The following is a 24447-nucleotide window of genomic DNA, read 5'->3' as shown; positions in this document are numbered from 1 at the left end:
CTTAATTTTAATATAGTAATGAAGTGTTTGAACTTACAGGAACATCAGGCTAAAACACACAATTATGGGAAGGGGTTAGCATACTTAAAAAACAGGGCAACCACAAGCCAAAACCAAATATTGCATTTGCAAAAAATGAAAAAAAAAAATACACTCAAGCAGATAATAACAGGAGACCATCCAACCAAAAAAAAAAGAAAAAAAAAAAAAAGAAGAATGGAGAACCATAGAATCAACTGGAACACGAGGATCAAATGGCAATAAATAATCATCTATCAATTATCACCTTAAATGTCAATGGACTGAATGCCCCAATCAAAAGACACAGAATGGCTGAGTGGATAAAACGGCAAAAACCTTCAATATGCTGCCTACAAGAAACTCACCTTAGGACAAAAGATACATATAGATTGAAAGTGAAAGGCTGGGGAAAAGTATTTCATGCCAATAGACATGACAGAAAAGCAGGAGTCGCAACGCTCATATCAGACAAAATAGACTTTAAAACAAAAGACATAAAGAAAGACAAAGAAGGACACTATTTAATGATTAAGGGATCCATCCAAGGAGAGGATGTTACTATCATCAACATATATGCCCCAAACATAGGAGCACCCAGATACATACAACAAATATTAACAGACATAAAGGGAGATATTGATGAGAATACAATCATAGTAGGAGACCTTAATACCCCCCTCACATCAATGGACAGATCCTCTAGACAGAAAACCAATAAAGCAACAGAGATCCTAAAGGAAACAATAGAAAAGTTAGACTTAATTGATATCTTCAGGACACTACATCCAAAAAAATCAGAATACACATTCTTCTCAAATGCTCATGGAACATTCTCAAGAATCGACCACATATTGGGACATAAAGCGAATCTCAATAAATTTAGGAGCATAGAAATTATCTCAAGTATCTTCTCTGACCACAATGCCATGAAATTAGAAATCAACCATGGGAAAAGGAAAGAGAAAAAACCTACTCCATGGAGACTAAACAACATGCTACTAAAAAACCAATGGGTCAATGAGGAAATCAAGAAGGAAATTAAAAACTACCTCGAAACAAATGATAATGAAGACACAACCTCTCAAAATCTATGGGATGCTGCGAAAGCAGTGCTCAGAGGGAAATTTATAGCAATCCAGGCCTTTCTCAAAAAAGAAGAAAGATCCCAAATTGACAACTTAACCCTCCACCTAAATGAATTAGAAAAAGAAGAACAAAGAAGTCCTAAAGTCAGCAGAAGGAAGGAAATTGTAAAGATCAAAGAAGAAATCAATAAAATAGAGACTCAAAAAACAATAGAGAAAATTAATAAAACCAAGAGCTGGTTCTTTGAAAAGGTGAACAAAATTGATAAACCCCTGGCCAGACTCACTAAAAAGAGGAGAGAAAGAACCCAAATCACCAAAATTATAAATGAAAAAGGAGAAATCACAACGGATACAGCAGAAATACAAAAAACCATAAGAGAATACTATGAACAACTATACGGCAACAAGTTTGACAATCTGGAAGAAATGGACAATTTTCTAGAATCTTACAGCCTGCCAAAACTGAATCAGGCAGAAACAGACCAACTGAACAGACCATCACTAGAAATGAAATTGAAGAGGTCATAAAATCACTCCCTACAAATAAAAGCCCAGGACCAGATGGCTTCACAGGTGAATTCTATCAAACATATAAAGAGGAATTAGTGCCCATCCTCCTTAAACTCTTTCAAAAGGTTGAAGAAGAAGGAATACTCCCAAAGACATTCTATGAGGCCACCATCACCCTCATTCCAAAACCAGGCAGAGATACCACCAAAAAAGAAAACTATCGCCCAATATCATTGATGAATATAGATGCAAAAATTCTCAACAAAATCTTAGCCAACCGAATCCAACAACATATCAAAAAAATTATACACCATGACCAGGTTGGGTTCATCCCAGGTTCACAAGGATGGTTCAACATACGCAAATCAATCAACATCATACACCACATTAACAAAAAAAAGGTCAAAAATCATATGATCATCTCAATAGATGCAGAAAAAGCATTTGACAAAGTTCAACATCCATTCATGATCAAGACCCTCGCCAAAGTGGGTATAGAGGGAACATTCCTGAATATAATCAAAGCCATTTATGATAAACCCACAGCAAATATAATCCTCAATGGGGAAAAACTGAAAGCCTTCTCACTCAAATCTGGAACAAGACAGGGATGCCCACTCTCACCACTGCTCTTCAACATAGTTTTGGAAGTCTTAGCCACAGCAATTAGACAAACAAAAGAAATCAAAGGCATCCATATAGGAAGAGAAGAGATCAAACTGTCACTGTATGCAGATGACATGATTCTATACCTAGAAAACCCTAAGGACTCAACCCCAAAACTCCTTGAACTGATTAATAAATTCAGCAAAGTGGCAGGATATAAGATTAACATTCAGAAGTCAGTTGCATTTCTGTATACCAGCAATGAAACATTAGAAAAGGAATACAAAAATACGATACCTTTTAAAATTGTACCTCACAAAATCAAATACCTCGGAATACACCTAACCAAAGAGGTAAAGGACCTATATGCCGAGAACTATAAAACCTTAATCAAAGAAATCAAAGAAGATGTAAAAAAATGGAAAGATATTCCATGTTCCTGGATTGGAAAAATCAATATTGTGAAAATGGCCATCCTACCCAAAGCAATCTACAAATTCAATGCAATCCCTATCAAATTACCCAGGACATTTTTCACAGAACTAGAACAAACAATCCAAACATTTATATGGAACCACAAAAGACCCAGAATCGCCAAAGCAATCCTGAGAAACAAAAACCAAGCAGGAGGCATCACTCTCCCAGACTTCAAGAAATACTACAAAGCCACAGTCATCAAAACAGTGTGGTACTGGTATCAAAACAGACAGACAGACCAATGGAACAGAATAGAGAATCTGGAAATTAACCCTGACACCTATGGTCAATTAATCTTTGACAAGGGAGGCAAGAACATAAAATGGGAAAAGGAAAGTCTATTCAGCAAGCATTGCTGGGAAACCTGGACAGCTGCATGCAAAGCAATGAAACTAGAACACACCCTCACACCATGCACAAAAATAAACTCCAAATGGCTGAAAGACTTAAATATACGACAGGACACCATCAAACTCCTAGAAGAAAACATAGGCAAAACACTCTCTGACATCAACATCATGAATATTTTCTCAGGTCAGTCTCCCAAAGCAATAGAAATTAGAGCAAAAATAAACCCATGGGACCTCATCAAACTGAAAAGCTTTTGCACAGCAAAGGAAACCCAAAAGAAAACAAAAAGACAACTTACAGAATGGGAGAAAATGGTTTCAAATGATGCAACTGACAAGGGCTTAATCTCTAGAATATATAAACAACTTATACAACTCAACAGCAAAAAAACCAATCAATCAATGGAAAAATGGGCAAAAGACCTGAATAGACATTTCTCCAAAGAAGATATACAGATGGCCAACAAACACATGAAAAAATGCTCAACATCGCTGATTATAAGAGAAATGCAAATCAAAACTACCATGAGATACCACCTCACACCAGTCAGAATGGCCATCATTAATAAATCCACAAATAACAAGTGCTGGAGGGGCTGTGGAGAAAAGGGAACCCTCCTGCACTGTTGGTGGGAATGTAAACTGGTACAGCCACTATGGAGAACAGTTTGGAGATACCTTAGAAATCTATACATAGAACTTCCATATGACCCTGCAATCCCACTCTTGGGCATCTATCCGGACAAAGCTCTACTTAAAAGAGACACATGCAGCCGCATGTTCATTGCAGCACTATTCACAATAGCCAGGACATGGAAACAATCCAAATGTCCATCGACAGAGGATTGGATTCGGAAGATGTGGTATATATACACGATGGAATACTACTCAGCCATAAAAAAGGATGACATCATGCCATTTGCAGCAACATGGATGGAACTAGAGAATCTCATACTGAGTGAAATGAGCCAGAAAGACAAAGACAAATACCATATGACATCACTTATAACTGGAATCTAATATCCAGCACAAATGAACATCTCCTCAGAAAAGAAAATCAATCATGGACTTGGAGAAGAGACTTGTGGTTGCCTGATGGGAGGGGGAGGGAGTGGGAGGGATCGGGATCTTGGGCTTATCAGTCACAATGTAGAATAGATTTACAAGGAGATCCCGCTGAATAGCATTGAGAACTATGTCTAGATACTCATGTTGCAACAGAAGAAATGGTGGGGGAAAAACGGTAATTGTAATGTATACATGTAAGGATAACCTGACCCCCTTGCTGTACAGTGGGAAAATAAAATTTAAATAAAATTTAAAAAAAAAAATAAAAAAAAAAAATAAAAAAAAAAAATAAAAATCAGGACAGTTTAAAAACTCCAAACTAAATAATGGCTTTATTTCCAGAGTCCTTTCACACAGTACCATTCCATGGTTCCACGAAATACCTATGGAGCCCATACATCCTGCATCAGACGCGAGGTCAGAAAGAACAATAAAGAATACCTAGGAGTTCCCATTGTGGTGCAGTGGAAATGAATCCAACTAGGAACCATGAGGTTTCGGGTTTGATCCCTGGCCTCGCTCAGTGGGTTAAGGATGTGATGTTGTGTGAGTTGTGGTGTAGGTCACAGATGTGGCTTGGATCTGATGTTGCTGTGGCTGTGGCACAGCTGTAGTTCTGATTAGACCTTTAGCCTGGGAACTTCCATGTGCCGCAGGTGCGGCCCAAAGAAAAAAAAAAATACCCAGTCCTTACCCTGAGGGTTTATAACTGCGCATGGAAATTAAGGTAGCTTTTTTGTTGAAATGAACCAAGCACATGGTGACAACAGAAGGCATACCAGCTGCAGGGTTAAAAGAGAAACACAGAGCTGTAACTGGAGTCTTCAATAGATGGGGTGCGGGGGGAGCAGAAGGTCTGGAGCAGGAGGTGACCTTGGTGGCTCTTGGAGAGCCAGCATGCAGAGCACATGGCTGTGTTTGGAGGTGGCAAGTCTCCCCATTTGGCTGGAACAAAGGTCATCTGTAAGCGTAACTGAGCTAGTGCCATGGGGCTCCTAGGCACACAAGCCTTTCTGTGTCCTCCATTTCTTGTTATAGGTAATAAGCTTCAGCCTCCACGACCTTCCCTGAGTTCCAAAGGGCAGTTGCTAATCAGGGAAGGGAGAGGATGCAGAGACCAGGGAGGAGCAGTCAAGAGACAAAAGTGCAGCCTTGGGGCAGCGTCCAGGTTCCTCCTTAAAGAATATATACAGCAATATCTTTGAGTTTTTCTGCAGAACTGGATCCCCCCTGCAACAAAGGGAAGTACTACTTGAGGAAGCATTCTTCATTCCAAGAAGGAAGACCACCAGAACCAGTCCTGGGGGCCAGTAACACCAGCTTTGAAAGACAATACAAGTTTGCCTCTACCCTGATCCTTATCTATGGCCCTATTTTCCACTGGCTCTTATAACACCACCTCCTATCCCGGGGGCAGGGAGGGCACAGTCATTAAGGCATTAGCCTGCTGTGGCCCCCTTTGGCTGAAAGCAATAAACCTATGTCAAAAAAATAAAAATAAAAAGAGTTCCCGTCGTGGCACAGCAGAAACGAATGTGACAAGGAACCATGAAGTTGCAGGTTCAATCCCTGGCCTAGCTCAGTGGTTAAGGATCTGTCATTGCCTTGAGCTGTGGCGTAGGTCGCAGACGTGGCTCAGATCCCGAGTTGCTGTGGCTGTGGTGTACGCTGGCAGCTACAGCTCTGATTTAACCCCTAGCCTGGGAACCTCCATAGGCCTTGGGTGCGGCCCTTAAAAAAAAACAAAACAACAACAAAAAAACATGTGTTTTTCTCCTTCACCCAAAATGCTGTCTCTGTGTTTCCGTTCATCAACAGTGGACAGAGGCCAAGTTTCAGCAACACAAGGAAGTGACAGGAAGCAAGTTAAAAGGGTGGTGGAGACCAGAGCACAGAGGGCTGAGTGCCCAGGGCAATGGGCTCAGGTGCAACATGAAGGGACAGGCAAGAGGCTGACACCCAAAGCCCAGGGCAGCCCTGAGAGTTTTATGTCCTGGGTTTCCCTGTACCTTCCCAGGAGGCTGTGTGGAAAGGAATAGATCTAGATAAGCAGGTTGGGAAGAGAAGCCTAAGGTAAAGCCATTCTAACTGGATGTGGAAGGAACTTTGGCAAAGACAGAAGGGCCAGGTCTGTGCAAGGGGGCCTGGATCATCTCAGGGGAAGCAGGAGAGGCAGCTGTGGAACCCCTGAGCTTTCCCATATGCAGGAGACACAAGAATGACCAGACCAAGAGGCAAGAAAAAGGGAGTTCACTGGATGCTGTGGCCTCAGGGGCTATTCCAAGCCACATCATAAAATTACAATGCCCAGTGTTTTCACTTGGTTTATCAGCTGGTTTCAGAGAAGTGGAATCAAAGGCAGGAGATTATTTTCCATGTAAGAGTGGTCCCTTCCTGAAGAGAGCCTCACCCCAATTATAAACCTCTAAAAATCAGAGGGAAGTTTCTAATGGTGTTGGCAGAGGCTAATCTGTCATTATCAGAACAAAACAATCTTAACGGGTTACACCAATTACTATTTTTGGTGTGTATGGCTTCATGGTTTCTTATTTCCTTTCTATTTTTCTGCATTTTCCTCACTTTCCACTTGAAGCATGCGTTACTTGTACAATCAGAGAAATAAATCGTAGTTAAAAACACAATGGAAGCATAAGCATCTGCATAGGGTGGTTGGAGCCCTGAGGAAGGAGGGTCCCTCCCTTCCCCGAAAAAAAAACTCCTATGATGAAGCCCTCCCCCCCCTCCCCAGTGATCATATTTGTAGAGAGGAGGTAATTAAGGTTAAAGGAGGCCTGAGGGTGGGCCTGGATCCCGAAGGATTAGCATCCTGGGAGCTTGCTCTTCCCTCCCGCCTAGGGGACCAGTTACTATTTTTGTGGGTTTTTTGGTAATTTTATGGCAGAACCTACAACATAAGGAAGTTCCCAGGCCAGGGAATGAATCCAAGCTGTGGCTGCAACCTACGCTCCAGCTACAGCAATGCTGGATCCTTATCCCACTGCACTGAACCAGGGATCAGACCCGCACCTCTGCAGTGACCTGAGCTGCTGCAGTCAGATTCTTAACCCACTGTGTCACAGCAGGAACTCCCAACCAATTGCTATTTTTAAAAAACTTTGACTCACCTCCCAACAGTAAATATGTAAAATATAAAGTCTGAAATCAATGCAACATAAAACAGCACTTCGAGTTCCCTGCTGGCCTAGTGATTAAGGATGCAGTGTTGTCACTGCTGTGAAGCAAGCTCAGTCCTTGGCTAGGGAACTTCCACATGTTGTGGGGGTGGCCAAAATAAAATAAAATAACATGGCTCTAGAATTTGTTAAATCTGATTTTTTTTTAAAAAGAGGCACCTGTGGTCATAGGACAGTAAGGGTCCATCTGTCACCCTTGTGTGAGTAATCATTTATCTGACAGATATTTATTATTGACATTCTACTAGTCTAGAAGCCTGGGACACATCAATAAACAAACAAAACCCCACCATCATGACACAGACACTCTAGAGAAGGGAGAGAGAGAAAAGCTATAACTAATAAACGTTAAAGTATAGAGTAAATTGAAAGGCAGGAAGTGCTATGGTAGAAGAAAAAGGTGCTATGGTAAAGGCTAAGAGGAAAGGAAGGTTTATTTGTACCTCTTTTTTAGATTCTATATATAAGCAGTACCATGATATTCCTCTTTGTCTGGCTTATTTTCACTTTGTATGATAATCTCTAGTTGCATTCTTGTTCCTACAAATGGTATTAGATCATTCTTTTTTATGGCTGAGTAGTATTCCACTGTGTATAGACACTGTCCATCATTCCTCTGTTGATGGACATTTAGTTTGCTTCCATATCTTGGCTATTGTAAACAGTGCTGCTGTGAGAATTTATTGTCCTTGAGAAGCTTATAATCAGTAAGCTTCTCAAGAACAATAAATAAAACCTAAAAATTTGAGGGCATGATATTATTTAGCTACTGCTACAATAAAGTTGCATTAACAAACCCCCCTTCAAAAGAAAAGAAAGAAAGAAAAGAAGGTTTATAGTTAAGCAAAGACTTGAAGGAGGTGAGGAGACTAGCCAGGCAGATGAGAGGGGAAGGAGGAGCATTTCTGAGGGAGGAAACAAGCCCAGGCCATGCCCTCAGGTAAGTGTGTGTTCAGGGAACAGCCAGGAGGCCAGTGTGACTGACTGAGCAGAGAGCTGGGAAAGCTGAGGTGATGGAGGTAAGAAGGGATCAGATGGTGCAGGCCTGGGAGACCACTGTCAGACTCTGGCTAATTATGGGCTCGAGATGAGGACCCACTGGAGGGTCCTGGGCAGGGAGGGGCTGAGACTGACTTACGTTCAACGAGTGACACTGGCTGCTGAGTGGAGAACAGACTCTGTTGAGGGGACAAGCCTGAAAGAGAGACCAGCAACCCAATCAAAGGAGAACAATGGCTCAGACCAGCGTGGCAGCACCAGAAGTAGGGAAAAGAAGATGGGTGCATTTTTTTTTTAATGTTTTGTATTTATTTACATGCTTACCATTTCTTTTCTTTTTTCTTTTTCATCTTTTGTTCTTTTAGGGCCACAACCATGGCATATGGAGGTTCCCAGGCTAGAGGATGACTCAGAGCTACAGCTGCCGGCCTACGCCACAGCCACAGCAACTCAGGATCCAAGCCGCATCTTCGACCTACAACACAGCTCACAGCAATGCCGGATCCTTAATCCATTGAGGGAGGCCAGGGATTGAACCCGAAACCTCATGGTTCCTAGTCAGATTCGTGTCCACTGCACCACAATGGGAACTCCCTTTCCATTTCTAATATTCATAACTCCTACATATTAGGATTTCCATCTGGAGTCATTTACCTTAAGCCCGAGAACTTTATTTAGCCATATTTTAGTGTTTATCTCCTGTAATAAGTTATATCAGGAAAATATCTTTTTCTGCCTTAAAATTTTAAACATATTTTTCCCAGATATAGATTTTTTTTTTCTTTCAGAATTTTTACTGTTATTCTACTGTCTTCTGATTGATTCTCTTTCTTTCTTTTTTCTTTCGTCTTTTTAGGGCCGCACTGGCAGCATGTGGAGGTTCCCAGGCTAGGGGCTTAATTGGAGCTGTAGCTGCTGGCCTACACCACAGCCACAGCAATGCCAGATCCGATCTGCATCTGCAATCTACACCACAGCTCACGGCAACACCGGATCCTTAACCCACTGAGCAATGCCAGGGATCGAGCCCGCAACCTCATGGTTCCTAGTCGGATTCGTTTCCACTGCACCACGACGGAAACTCCTGATTCTATTTCTAAAGAGAAGTACGCAATATTTTTATTGCAGTGCCACTGTATATATAGTTTTTATTTTGTTATCAGTAGTTTGACTATGATGTACCTAGGTATGCTTTTTTAAAAAAAAAAATTTATGCTGTTTTGGGCTAACTGAGGGTCCTGCATCTCTATCATGCTCTTTTTAATGAAGTTTGAAAAATTTCATCCAGTATTTCTTTAAACATGTTTTTTTCTGTACCTTTCTTTCTTTTTCCTCTGGGACTCTAATTACATGTATGTTATACTATTAAATACTGTCATATTGTCCATTGAGACTTTATATATTCTCAGTCATAAGAGAAGGCAGAGGAGACAGGATTTACCAACATACCATGTGTGGGTATAAGGAAGAAAAGAGTCAAGGGTGATTTTAATAACAAGACCAGATAATGTGCCCTTGTAAATTTCAGTATAAATACTCCCAAAATCTCTAGAAAAGGTTATCATTCAGTTGAACACTAAATTTCACTTTAGCACCCTCTATTTAGTTGGGGATTATATTCCAGGAAGTCTTGGCCACAAAGAAGAATAGTATTCACCATCAGTAAGTTTTACCCATGTGTGGTTCTGTTACAACAGCAGGACAAGCCTTATGTATAAATGCACACATGTGACTATCAGGATCCTGCCTTTCCTAATCAAAGCAAGGCCTAGAAGCACGTGTATTAGGTATACAACAATATATAAAAGTACCTTATAGTCCATCCATCAGTCCACAGCGACAATGTTTTATTTCTTTTTCTTTCTTTCTTTCTTTCTTTTTTTTTTTTTTTTTTTTTTGTCTTTTTGCCTTTTATAGGGCCGCTTCTGTGGCATATGGAGGTTCCCAGCTAGGGGTCGAATTAGAGCTATAGCCGCTGGCCTACACCAGAGCCACCGCAATGAAGAATCTGAGCCACATCTGCAACCTACACAACAGCACACGGCAACGCCAGATCCTTAACCTACTGAGCAAGGTCAGGGATCGAACCCATGGATGCTAGTCGGGTTTGTTAACCGCTGAGCCACAGTGGGAACTCCGACACCAATTTAAATTTCAAAACACAACCTAACATCCAAGGTCACAGTGATCTGAATCATTTTCAGGACTAAACAAACTATGGATGGTCCCCAAAGATAGGACATTCGGTGACACAGGACATGCATCCACCCTACGGGGAGTGCTTTACCTAGACCTTCAAAGGAAGTGCTTTTGAAGAAGAAAACAAGCACCAAAAACCCCATCCTGGGCTCATTCTGGGCCAAATAAAGCAGCCTCCTCAAAAGATATAGGAAGAGCCACACTGAAATAAAGCCGAGCGGCTGATGCCTTTTCCATCTATTTCCATGGCTGCAATACCTTCTGATCACCTCTGACCAAGGATTTGCATCAAAATCATTGCAGAAGGTGCTGGGAGTTTAGGAGTCTCTTCCTGGACTAAGATGCCTTCTACCTCCAGTTCCATTTCTTCTTGAAAGTTCCCATATTTTAGTACATTCCAGTTGCTTTAGATTTTTTAAAAAATTAATTTTGCCTCTTTAAAGGAAATTCAGGAAAAAAATCAGAACTTGAAAAAAATGACAGAACAGGGAGGGTAGTTCCTGTGGGAGCAGATTCCTCAGTTTATTAATATATTTACTCCAGAGTAATAGCTTCATAGATTAAACTACTAGTATCTAGAGAAAAAGGCCAAGGGTATAAATATGTTAGAATGAACCAGAATAATTGTTGGTCAATTATTCTGACCAACAAAAACATCGTTTCATGTGGTTCAGACCAAGATTTAACACTAAATATCAGAATGTCCAATCTGCAGCTAAAATAATGTTTCTCAATAACACATGTGAATAAGGAAATCAGATCCGCTTTTCCTTAATTCAATTTGTATACAACTTTAAACATTTGTATATAATATTTCCCCAAACTGTAAGAAACACTTAAAACATTACGTATCACTCTCTAATTGCAATTACAAACAAGATTAAATTAAAAATAAAGATAAATTAGATTTGCCATTGTGGCTCAGAGGAAATGAATCCGACTAATATCTATGAGGACGCAGGTTCCATCCCTGGCCTCGCTCAGTAGGTTAAGGATCTGGCACTGCTGTGAGCTGCGGTGTGGGTCACAGACATGGCTCAGATCCCACGTTGCTGTGGCTGTGGCATAGGCTGGCGGGTACAGCTCCGATTAGATTCCTAGCCTGGGAACCTCCATATGCCATGGGAGTGGCTCAAGTAAAGGCAAAAAGACAAAAAGACAAAAAAAAAAAAAAAGAATCCGGCGTTGCTGTGAACTGGTGTAGGGTGGCAGCAACAGCTCCAATTCAACCCCTAGCCTGGGAACTTCTATATGGGGTGGGTGCGGCCCTGAAAAGCAAAAATAAATAAATAAGTAAATAAATTAGATCATTCTTATCTAAAAATAGATCAGCTTTTTTTTGTTTTGTTTTTGTTTTTGTTTTTTTTGCCTTTTTGGGGCAGCACCCATGGCACACGGAGATTCCCTGGCTAGGGGTCAAATTGGAGCTGCAGCTGCCAGCCCACAGCACAGCCATAGCAACGTGGGATCCTAGCCATGTCTGAGACCTACGCCACAGCTCACAGCAATGCCAGATTCCCGACCCACTGCCAGAATCCTCATGAACACTAGTCGGATTCGTTTCCACTGTGCCACAATGGGAACTCCTAGATCAGCATTCTTATCTAAATACATATCTCTGGCTTGGGAGTGAAGTTGGCTCCCTTTGATACTACTCTAAATCTTAATTTTTTTTTTTTTTTGTCTTTTTGCCTTTTCTAGGGCCGCTTTCGTGGCATATGGAGATTCCCAGGCTAGGGGTCCAATCAGAGCCGTAGCCACTGGCCTACGCCAGAGCCATAGCAACGTGGGATCCGAACCGAGTCTGCAACCCACATCACAGCTCACGGCAACGCCGGATCCTTTAACCCACTGAGCAAGGCCAGGGACCGAACCCGAAACCCCATGGTTCCTAGTCGGATTCGACAACCACTGCGCCACGACGGGAACTCCTAAATCTTAATTTTAAAATCTAGGAGACCTTTTTGCTCTCTTAATCTGTGCTTCTGAGAATGAATTTCCACCTGCTCCGATATCACAGCACAGGCTACCTGCTCTGCCTGGTTTTAGAATCGTCACTCCCACCTCATCCTGGAAGAGCCTAACCAGCCCATTCATTATTTTATCCTCCATGGCACTAACTGAAGGAGGGAGAGAAAGGTGAAAAATGGTTCCTGCCACTGTGTCATGGGAGGTGGGCTCCGTGATCCAATCTGGAGTCACCCCAATACACTGAGAGGCATCCTGGCCAGGGCACAAACTACAGCACATTGCTATGGGGTGGGGGAGTCCCAGATCAAACATCTGAGCAGTGCAAACATTTGGACCGGAGAAAACAGAAAACCCAGGAGACCACCTGCATTTGGACAACATCTTCCAGGGTCAGGAGACGGTCTGAACCACGTTTCTCACCACAGTTGAACAAACACACACAGACTCTTGCACATGTTGCAAAGACCTAAGGTCCCCACTGAGTGAACACTTCAGGTCCCACTGAACATATTCATCCTTGTGGCTCATCCTGTTGTGGCTCAGCGGGTTATGAATCTGCCTAGTATCCATGAGGTGGTGGGTTTAATCCCTGGCCTCGCTCAGTGGGTTGGGAATCCGGCATTGCCATGAGCTGTGGTGTAGGTCGAAGACATGGCTTGGATCCCGAGGTGCTGTGCCTGTGGCGTAGGCCGGTGGCTATAGCTCTGATTGGACCCTTACCCTGGGAACTTCCATACGTTCCATACACATAGAGTGCGGCCCTAAAAAGACAAAAAAAGAAGAAGAAAAACACATTCTCCTTGTAAATAAAATTTGAAATGAGCAATTACATGTGACAACATCTGAGTGGTCATGTCCATCACCTGTATCCCTTAAACTGTTCCCCCTGACAGTACCTCGGAGCACAGGCAGGACTCAGAGGAGACGGCTGAGCAAGGATAAACACAAAGGTGTTGGGCGGCACCCGGAGGGCCTGCCAGCCTTGTAGCTGCCCAGCCACAAGACCAAAGGAAGAGCCTGGAGTCAGCTACAGAGACATCAACGATTTACTGGAGAGGGGATATTACACATTCGAAGAAAAAAGGTCCTGTCCACCATGGGCGGTGGACATCAGGCAGGAGGCGGCACAGTCTTCATTACCAGGGAAGGAAGGAAGGAGGTTATCAGTTACAGGAGGAATTGATGTCAGGTTGTTACCAGGGAAACCAGCAGAGGAGCACACCCCTCAGCTCCCCTTTGATAACGGGGAATGAGACATTCTGATCTACAGATCGTAGGATCACCAGTTGGAAAGTACTAGGCATTTACTCATTAGGCTCTAGGATTATGAAGGAAAGTCGGTCAAGGGAGCAGAGCTTAAGTGAAGCAGGGACTGGTCCAGCAGGGGGGTGTACAGAGAGCAAGAGAACAGCCATGCTGAACGGCCCCATCATATGACGGGTCAGCCCCATACCTCCCACCAGTGGAGGAGCAGGGGTTTCAGCTCAGGTAACCAACTCATCCTGGATTGAAATATGAAAATCCCGTGTCCAGGAACTTCTCTGTCCCAGGCCACTGGGACAGCTGGTCACCGTGTAATGAAAAGTTAATTTTCCCGGTTATGAGAGGGCAACCCCATGCCTCTCAGTCTCTAGCTCTGCCCAAAGTTTCCTGTCACTTGATGTCATGGTCAAGCTGGGAAAGTGCCCAAGTATGCACTCAATAAATACCGCAGATGCGCCTCTCATGATAACCCACGGGTTTGGAGGCACAGTCTTGGTAAGGCCCATGATGACTGAGCGAATTCCCATCAACCTTCACTTTTGGAAAAAAAATGAAGATCAAGCCTCCCTCTGGCACATTGGCCAGGCCTAATGGGTCGTTTCCAGCCCAGCCAACTCTAAGGAGCTGCTTTAACTGTGGGAGTTCCAGAGACAGGTGCTGATCCCATAAGGATGAAGAGGAAGCCTTAAGTCATCACTCACACAAAGTGGACGAAAACAAGAGCCAGCAGCCAGCAATGAGCATGGAGCCCAAAGCTGAATAACTTCTAAAGACAAAGAGGAATCACCTCTCAATAAGGCAGTCTTTATTGCTGTAAACCCACCTTGGTTAATGATCACTTCATTTACACAGTCCAGGCTATGGGTGAGATGCTGTCGCAAAAGAACGTGAAAACAGGAAACTCCCCCCCCACCCCCACCCCAACGCTGCACTCAGGATTGTTCTTGATGACTTACTCTGCCCTTCCTTTCCTCAGAATCATTTCAGAAAGTAAGCCCAAGATCAGAAAGTAATTCCCAAGTCTCACTAGCTCACTAATATTGACCTGTATCTTTCTTAAGCAAAAAGGAAAAAAAAAAAAAAGATGACTGGGTACCCTTTGGCGATAATATAGGAGCGTTATTCTAAGCACCTCTGTAGAACAATTAGTATTTGTCTCCTTTTGTTGTCCTAGCAAGACTGTTATGGAATAAATACGTGTGTTTCCCCAAACTACCTGTTGAAGCCCTAATCCCCAAAGTGATGGTATTTGGAGGTGAGACTTTGGGAGGTGATAAGGATTTGATTAGTTCATTAGAGTGGGGCCCTTGTGATGGGATTCGTGCCCTTATAAAGACACCTGATTCTGTCCCTCTCTAGGTGCAAGCACTTGGGAAAGGCCATGGAGGAACACAGCCAGAAGAAGGCTGTCTACAAATTAGAAGAGTCCTCATCAGGAGGAATATGCTGGCCTTGGAATTCAGCCTCTGGAACTGTAAGAAATAAATCTCTGTTGCTTAAGCCACCCAGGCTATGCTATTTTGTTAGAACAGCCCCAAAAGACTAAAAGCTAGACCCCGAAGGTGTAGGGAAAATAATGGAATTGTCCTCAAGGAACCACCTTTGATCACTGGGCATTATTAAGACTTACTCTGAGAAGTTCCCATCATGGCTTAGTGGAAACAAATCTAACTAGTATCCACGAGGACGCAGGTTTGATCCCCGGTCTCGCTCAGTGGGTTAAAGGATCTGGTGCTGCTGTGAGCTGTGGTATAGGTTGCAGATGCATTTCGGATCTGGCCTTGCTGTGGCTCTGGTGTAGGCCAGAGGCCATAGCTCTGATTCGACCCCTAGCCTGGGAACTTCCATATGCTGTGGGTGCCACCTTAACAAGACTTACTCTGAGATACACCTTGCATGGTGATCAAGGCGACAAGAGAAAAGAATGATCATCACACTGAGTCTCCTATGGCAGGCGGCCCATGACACTGGCAGTCTGCTCATAGATATTAAGTGGATCGGTGCCAGTCTTCCTTGGAAAGACTAATATTATGAACACAATATTAGTAACAGTGTATGAGGCCAAAGACATTTGATGGCTCTTGATAAAAGACAACTGTTGGGACATCTCTGACCGTCACAGCTTGATCAGCTATTCAAAGTTTGGTCAAGGTCATCTTTTCCATGGAACTTTGCCCAGAAACACAATCAAACACAACATATGGGCCCTGCGGCTTAACTCACTGGACTTCTCATCTCCACAAGTCTCACCACAGCATTTGGCAAGCCGGTGTCTGGATAACAAGTTCATGAACATTTGTTCAATTGTTGCTTAAGGGCTTACATAATTTTGCTAGAACAAAGTCTACCAGGGTCTGAGAGCAACAACTGATTCAGATGGAATCACATTACAAACTCCTTCTCAATGAGGAGAAGGATCAATAGCCCTTTTTCCTGCAGAATTTGCACCTGGAGTCCTTGAATGGGTGAGAATGAGTATGGATGTGATCTTCAGCCAGGGAATGAGTTAGCAACACTAAAGCGATCTGGAAGTAGTCTTCATGGCACCACTGATTGCAGTCTTCTCCTCAGGTCAGCAAGATTGCCTGTCTTTGAGTGAAAGTTATACCAGAAATCACTTTATTTTTTTTTTTGCTTTTTAGGGTGTCACCCACAGCATATGGAGGGTCCCAGGCTAGAGGTCTAATTGGAGCTACAGCCACCGATCTACGCCAGAGCCACAGCAAAGCCAGATCCGAGCCACATCTGTGACCTATACCACAGCTCATGGCAACACGGGATCGGTTTAACCCACTGAGCGAGGCCAGGGATGGAACCTGCAACCTTACGGTTCCTAGTCGGATTTGTTCCCACTGCACCACAACGGCGACTCCAGAAATCACATTTTCAAGGGGATTTTCAGTTGGGGCACTACTCGAGTTTAGGCAAGAGGTAGCCCTAAAGAACAGGCATTAGCATGCACGCTTCCCCAGAGCAATCTCTGCACAACCACCACCTCACACCTCCCCCAGCCTGTAGAATTCAAACAGGAAAACCGGAGAAATAGGAAAATTCTCCATCAAGCAGCTGATTCTACTTGTGGGACTGAAATCTCTGAACAATGAGCCTGAGAAGGCTTTCAATAACACAGATTATTTTACGTAATAATCCACAGTGATGCCAAGACACAGATTCTTACGATGATGAATTTTTGGCCCACAAGACTGTTAGGACAATACATGCTTCTGTTGAGAACTCTCTATTTCACTTACACTTTGATGCAAAATGAGGGACTTCAGCCAAGAAATTCCAGGGCACATGCTGATTTATGTCTAGGAATGCTGCATCCCTAAACAAGGCACTGGGCACCCAGTCCACACTCATGTCTTTTCTTTCTTTCTTTTTACAGCCGCACCTGCAGCACATGGAAGTTCCCAGGACCAGGAGTTGAATCGGAGCCGCAGCTGTTGGCCTACCCCACAGCCACAGCAACACAGGATCCGAGCCGAATCTCTGTGATCTACACCACAGCATGTGGAAAGGCCAGATTCCTAACCCACTGAGTGAGCAGCCTCACAGAGACAATGTCAGGTCCTTAACCCACTGAGCCACAACGGGAACCTCCACGCCCATGTCTTATGGCGCATGCTCTGTTCCTATGTTCACCAATACTTCCTGCATGTGCTTCTTCATTTTTCTCCCCCCTCATCCTCACCAGAGAAGGGACTGTCCTGGACAGTGATGTCTTTTGTTTTATTTCGCTCCACCTAAGGCAAGTAACTTCAGAATTTTCAAACTGAAGATCATCTATTCCGACTTCCGACTTTGAGGAAGAAGACACCCACAGGGAGAGAAGTGAAAACAACTAAGTTTGAAATAAAATGCTCCTCCATGGCCACTTTGTCTCATTTGCTCCAGGAGGCAGGTGCTCAAAGAGACTAAAATGCCTGTGACCCTGGACTGCAAACCTCTGGCATATCGAATTCAATGTCAAGAGAAAAAAATAGTCATTTCCTTTCTCAGTGAAAAACCTGAGCAAACCTGCTGTGTTAGTTTTCTGCTGGTCTCATAACAACATCCACAAACCCAGTGGCTTAAAACAACACCACTTCTCTGTCTCAAATTTCTGTGGGTCAGAAGTATAACATAGGTCTCACCAAGTAAAACCAAGGACAGTGCTTCCTTCTAGAGGGTCTGAGGGAAAAGCTGTCGCTTGCAACTCCCAGCTTGGAGAGGCCACTCACGTTCCTTGGGTCATGGGTCCCTTCTTCCACGTTCAAAGCCAGTAATGTGAATCAAGTCACAAATTCCTTCAAGCTTTGGATTTCTCATGCCATTTGTTCTAACATCCAAGCACATGTGCATTCTCTCTCTCTCTGACAATAGTCAGTTAAGATTTCTACTTTAATTTTTAATTTTTGGGGGGCACACCTATGGTATGCATAAGTTCCTGTGTCGGGGGTTGAACCTGTGCCACAGCAGCAACCCAAGTCACAGCAGTGACATCAGATCCTTCACTGCTGGCCACCGGGGAACTCCCAAAGTTCCCTACTTTTTAAGAACTCATACCTTGACCCACACAGACTATCTAGGATAATCTAAACATTTCAAGGTCCATTCTCTTAATCAGATCCATGACTTCCCTTTTGTCACAGAAGGTAAAATTTACAAATTCTAAAAACCAGAACTTAGACATTTTGGGGAGCCATTATTCTGCTTAAGATAGCAGCCCATCTTTTCTTTCTTTCTTTCTTTCTTTCTTTCTTTCTTTCTTTCTTTTTATTTGTCTTTTGTCTTTTTAGGGCCACACTTCTGGCATATAGAGGTTCCAAGGCTAGGGGTCCAATCGGAGCTACAGCTGCCGGCCACAAGCCACAGCCACAGCCACAGCCACAGCCACAGCCACAGCCACAGCAACGTGAGTTCCGAGCCGAGTCTGTGACCTACACCACAGCTCATGGCAAAACAGGATCCTTAACCCACTGAGCGAGGCCAGCGAAGCCATGAAGGGAACTCTCTACTGTAAAACTTTATTCAGTATTCCACTTACCCCCAGTTTCCTATTACCTCCAACCTCTACGCTTCACCCTATACATTATCTACTTGGAAGCAGAATACCTTTTCAAAGCCACCCATATATATATTTGGCTAGTGGTCAAATGCGAGCTGCTGCTGAAGTCTACACCACAGCCAGGGCAGCAGTGGATCTGAGCCGCATCTCCATGCAGCAATACCGTATCCTTAACCCACTGAGCGAGGCCAAGAATCTACGCACATCCTCATGAAGACTACATGGGTTCTTAACCCAGCTGAATTACAACAGGAACTCCACAAATCCACCCATCTTAACAGGTATTTCTCTATTCAAAATGCTTTAGTGATGCCCCATTATCCATAACTGCAGCTTCTCCAAAATCTGTGCCTGTGGAGTTCCCATCGTGGCGCAGTGGTTAATGAATCTGACTAGGAACCATGAGGTTGCAGGTTTGATCCCTGGCCTTGATCAGGGGGTTAAGGATCTGGCTGTGAGCTGAGGTGTAGATCGCAGACGTGGCTCAGATCCCTCCTTGCTGTGGCTCTGGCGTAGGCCGACAGCTGCAGCTCTGATTGGACCCCTAGCCTGGGAACCTCCATATGCCACGGGAGCAGCCCCAGAAAAGATAAACAAAAAAAAAAAAAAAAAAAAAATCTGTGCTTGTATCCCTCTAAAGAAACTAGAAAAACCAGGTAACCAATAGTTGGTTTTAAGTTGATATCCTAATTTTTATCATCATACATTCAAAAAAGTTGTTGATATAAATTTCTGGCATGCTGTAAAGGTTGACATTTTAAGTAAAATAACTGCTATATCACTCAAATAAATCCACAAGAATTTAAACAGTACAGTGATTTGATACCCATGATCATCCATTTAAAAAAATAAATAAATTCTGGAGTTCCCTGGTGGCCTAGCACTTAAGGATTAGGTGTTGCCACTGCTGTGGCTTGGGTTCAAACTCTGGCCCAGGAACTTCTGCATGCCATGGGGGCAGCCAAAATTAAATAAATAAGGCCTTCTTTTCTTTTTTAAAAAAATTTTACAGCCCCACCTGTGTCATATGGAAGTTCCCAGGCTAGGGACCGAATCCAAGCCACAGCTGACACTTATGCCGAAGCTGAGGCGATGCCAGATCTTTTAACCCACTGTGTCAGGCTGCTTATCAAACCTGTGTCTCCACAGTGACCTGAGTTACTGCAGTGGGATTCTCAACCCACTGCACCATGGCAGGAACTCCAATAAGCTCTCGTTTAACATTTACGTTTTATCATGCTCTTCTCATTCTATCTTCAATGCAAAATTTTATCTTAGTGAATATATTTTGATTATTCAAAGTTTTTTTGTTTGTTTTTGTTTTGTCTTTTTTTGGCCGAATCCATGCACATGGAAGTTCCGAGGCTTGGGGTCCACTCGGAACTGTAGCTGACAATATATGCCACAACCACAGCAAAGCCAGATCTAAGCCAAGTTTGCAACCTACACCCCAGCTCACAACAAAGGCAGATCCTTAATCCACTGAGCCAGGCCAGGGATCGAACCCAAGTCCTCATGGACACTAGTTGGATTCGTTAACCGCTGAGCCACAACAAGAACTCCTCAAGATATTTTTTGAATTGACCTATCATATACATGCATATACACAACAAAAATATGCAAATAATTTAGAATTTAAGTATTAATTTACTCTGAATTTAGCCCCAAAGGGTGAAATAATTTCTTCTGAGTTATACAATAACATATAACTAGTAAACAACTGAAAAACACACAAATATAATAAAATTTTGATCAATAAATATTAAATATAAAAAAACTTTAAAATATGTCTCTTGATAAGATACAGCTTTAAAAAATTAACCTAGGCATCTATAGATGAATATTCCTTAATGCTAAAGTAATAATGGTTTTGCACCAATTTTATTCCAATTTTTCATATTCCTATGCATAACTGCTGATAAATCCTTTTGCCCTAAAACGTAGATGAATGTGTGAGAGTTTAGCTGCAACCACATCACCCACATCCCTGAATTCTTTTTGAGTTTTAGGCCAAAAGATGGTGATCTATCATCAACATTACTTTCAATCACGTATCAAATATGCCAAGTGATCCAAACATGCCTTCCATCTCGATATAACAGAGTGTCCTTTTGTTTAGGCCTTGGGCTGTTTTCGCCTCACAGGACAATATTAGAACTCTGGAAAGATGAGAGGAATGAATCCCTTCTATAAAAAGGGAATCGGGAGAGCAGCTGCATCTCCAGGAAGATCAACTTTAGGAAAGAGTGGCCATAAAGGCTGGAAACCTGGACGGCTATCCCCTTACAAGTCTCTGAACCCTAAGTGTTCCCCATTAGAATGTCTTTTTTATTTTTATTTTTTATTTTTGTCTTTTTAGGGCCACACCCATGGCATGTGGAGGTTCCCAGGCTAGGAGTCAATTTGGAGCTGTAGCTGCTGGCCTACACCACAACCACAGCAACATCAGATCCGAACAGCATCTGCAACCTACACACAGCTCACAGCAATGCCGGATCCTTAACCCACTGAGCGAGGCCAGGGATCAAACCTGAGTCCTCATGGATGCTAGTCAGATTCATTTCCTCGGAGTCACGATGGGAACTATCCATTAGAATGTCTTCACGGATGCCCAAAGCTATGTCTAGAGGCGTTTTGAAAATGGCTGACCTATAGGATAAAATCAAAATGACTTTGCATAAAACACAATGCCTTTCATGATCTGAGGGAGCCTTGTGTCCCATTTCCCACCTTTATCCCCCTATGTCCCAGTCCCTACACCAGCTTGAGAAAGCTGCATGACGTATACTGGTTGTAAGTTTGCTTTCAAGGGGAATATGTGTCAAAAAGACTGCCTTTCTTCACTACACTTTGACCCCCAGCCTGCTGCTATTTTAGACACAAGGAATGAGTCACTGAAATTTATATCAACCTTGCCCCTGGCTCAGTCTTGTCGTAGGGACTCTACTTGCTGTATGAAATAAATTAACAGCAGCAGTTTAACTTGTCCCCATACCTTTAGGATAAAATTTTGTATAGTAAACCACCCAGCCATAAATTTTATTCCCATGCTCTAGGAATGCCATTCAACAATTCCAGCATTCTTGTTGTTGTTGTCGTTGTCTTTTTAAGGCTGCACCCCGGGCATTTGGAGGTTTCCAGACTAGAGGTTGAATCGCAGCTGTAGCCCCTGGCCTATACCACAGCCACAGCAACACCAGATCCAAGCTGCATCCGCAGCCAACACCATAGCCCATGACAATGCCAGATTCTTAACCAATTGAGCAAGGCCAGGGATCAAACCTGTATCCTCAGGGGTACCAGTTAGATTCGTTTCCATTGAGCCACAATAGGAACTCCCTGGCATTTCATTTACAGAAATGAGGTTCTTTTTCTTCCTCTCTTCTCCTGTCCTTATACTGACTGCTCTCTCTGAAGCTGAAAGCTGTCCCTACTTTTCCCTTCCCCATCCCAGGTATAGAATCAGTCACTCTCTTCCCTGACAGCATGTGGCTTTTCCTTCTCTTGGATATTTTTCACATTCTGCTTGGTGTCGTGATGATGATGTGGGTAAGTCTGGTCTCCATGGCAGCCACATCCATTGGTTCCATCCTCATGTCATTCCTGGGTCCTGACCACCCCTCCTTGAAACTCTCTTCCCTCATAGCCACTCCACTCCTTTTATTCCACCTATAATCACTCTTCCTCAATATCTTTCACTTGCTCGTCTCTCTTCCCACTCCTTATCTCAGAGGTTCTTACACTCTTTCTGGTGCAACAGCAGAGGTCTAGCCTGAGCTAACACCAAATTCATATGACAGGAGCCTTTTCCGAAGCTGGGAGGGGAAGAAAGAGTGATAACAATTTCCTCGTGTTAGGGTTCCTATCATTTTTCCTGAAAGGTTGCCACCTAACTGTGAGCAATGGTCAGCAAATGACATAAGCAAGCAAATATTAAAGAAAAACAGAAAATTAATCATATATCTACATATATATATATATAAAACTTAAGAGTTTTGCATTTATGGGTTACAACTTCATATTATGCATTATTTAGCATTTCACTAACAAAACTGGTGATCCGCATTCTCATAACATAATGAAACATAACCACTTTTCTACATGTGTGTACATACACACCTGTAATGTAAATTACACATATTAAATATCAACATACAATTGAATCCCTCTCTGTGTAATATCACAACAGGTAAAAATAGCCCAGTGGAACTCTCAGGTATTGCAGATGTGAATGCAAAACTGTCCCACCATTTTGGAGACCAATTTGGCAGTTTTTTTATGCAACAGAACATGTATAGTTCCAGCCATTCCATCCTTAGATATTTACTCAAAACAACATGTCCACATAAAGATTTGTATACTGGGAGTTCCCCTCATGGTGCAGTGGAAACGAATCCAACTAGGAACCATGAGGTTGAGGGTTCAATCCCTGGCCTCGTTCAGTGGGTTAAGGATCTAGCATTGCCATGAGCTGTGGTGTAGGTTGCAGACGCTGCTCGGATCCTGTGTTGCTGTAGCTGTGGCATAGGCCAGCAGCTGTAGCCTAGGAACCTCCATGTGCCGCAAGTGTGGCCCTAAAAAAAAAAAAAAAAAAAAATAAGAAAATAAATAAATAAAATATAAAAGGAACGACAACAACAAAAAAGACTTGTATACAAAAGTTCACAGCAACTTTCGTAGCCTGAAACTGGAAAAATATACAGGTCTACCAACGTGTAAATAAAATGTGATATAGCCACACAATTCAGTAACATTCAGCAATTTAAAAACTATTTATAGGGAGTTCACTTGTGCCACAGTGGGTTAAGGATCTGGTGTGGTCACCGCAGCAGTTCAGGTCACCGCTGTGGCGCAGGTTCAGTCCCTGGCTTGGGAACTTCCACGTGCCATTACTGTGGCCAAAACCAAAACAAAACAAAAAAGAAATAGAAAATGAGAGAGAGAAAAGCTTCTCCCCAGCTTCCTGGTGTAAAAATAAAATGTATCAGTTCTTAAACTTGCCTATGCATCAGAATCTCCTGGAGAGCCTGTTAGAACATAGAATTTTAACCCTCTCTTCAGAGCTTCTGATCCCGTTGGTCTGGAGTGGGACCTGGTAGTTGGCATTTCTAGCAAGTTCCCAGGTGATGCTAGTCTGGGGACCGCACGTGGAGAAGCACTGCTTTATACCCTGGTCTTCTGGATTCTTATATAGTTCTGAAACAGCCTTACCCATGAATTATATAAAAAGTCTAATTTATTTCACTAGTTACACTATCCACACTAACAGTATTAAGAAAGGTCAAAAGAAAACATGCCATGGTTCTTGGAATATTGGAATAGATGGACAAACTATTCCTGCTTCAGATACCTTTCTGTACGGTTGAGTTTTTCTTCTCAATCCTTAGGGTACTAAGTAGCTTTTGTGTTTCTGACATTAATTTTGCCACTCTTTTATCAGGAAAAGTGGACATTACACTATGTTCTGCTGATAAATGACAGTGTCAAAGTTCAAAATGTACATCACTTTCTATTGTCAGATGAAAAAGATAGATAAGAAAATTGTGAGGACAGAAGTAGAGGGTGAAAAGAAGAAATTACATGAAAAGATGGAGAAAGAGGGAAGAAAACCACAAATCACAATGGAAACAGAAATTCCCCAAGGGACAAGA

The 24447-nt window shown here is 42.8% G+C and overlaps 1 protein-coding gene across 14 annotated transcripts in view; it reads right to left on the bottom strand.

Annotated features, from left to right (window-relative positions):
* Window positions 1-24447, bottom strand: part of PLCB4 (phospholipase C beta 4) — a 486557-nt gene that overhangs the window by 336596 nt on the left and 125514 nt on the right. Inside the window, exon 2 of one of the 14 annotated variants that reach the window (XM_021077456.1) lies at window positions 8453-8509. The exons of 12 other annotated variants lie outside the window; for them this stretch is intronic. The gene's annotated coding sequence lies outside the window, so the exon portion shown is untranslated. Of the gene's footprint in view, window positions 1-8452; window positions 8684-24447 lie in introns of those variants that run through there. One more of the 14 variants, XM_013985064.2, reaches the window with a different exon arrangement.

Source organism: Sus scrofa, chromosome 17 (genome assembly GCF_000003025.6).
Source record: "Sus scrofa isolate TJ Tabasco breed Duroc chromosome 17, Sscrofa11.1, whole genome shotgun sequence".
NCBI lineage: Eukaryota > Metazoa > Chordata > Mammalia > Artiodactyla > Suidae > Sus > Sus scrofa.
This window is presented reverse-complemented; position numbering and strand designations above follow the sequence as displayed.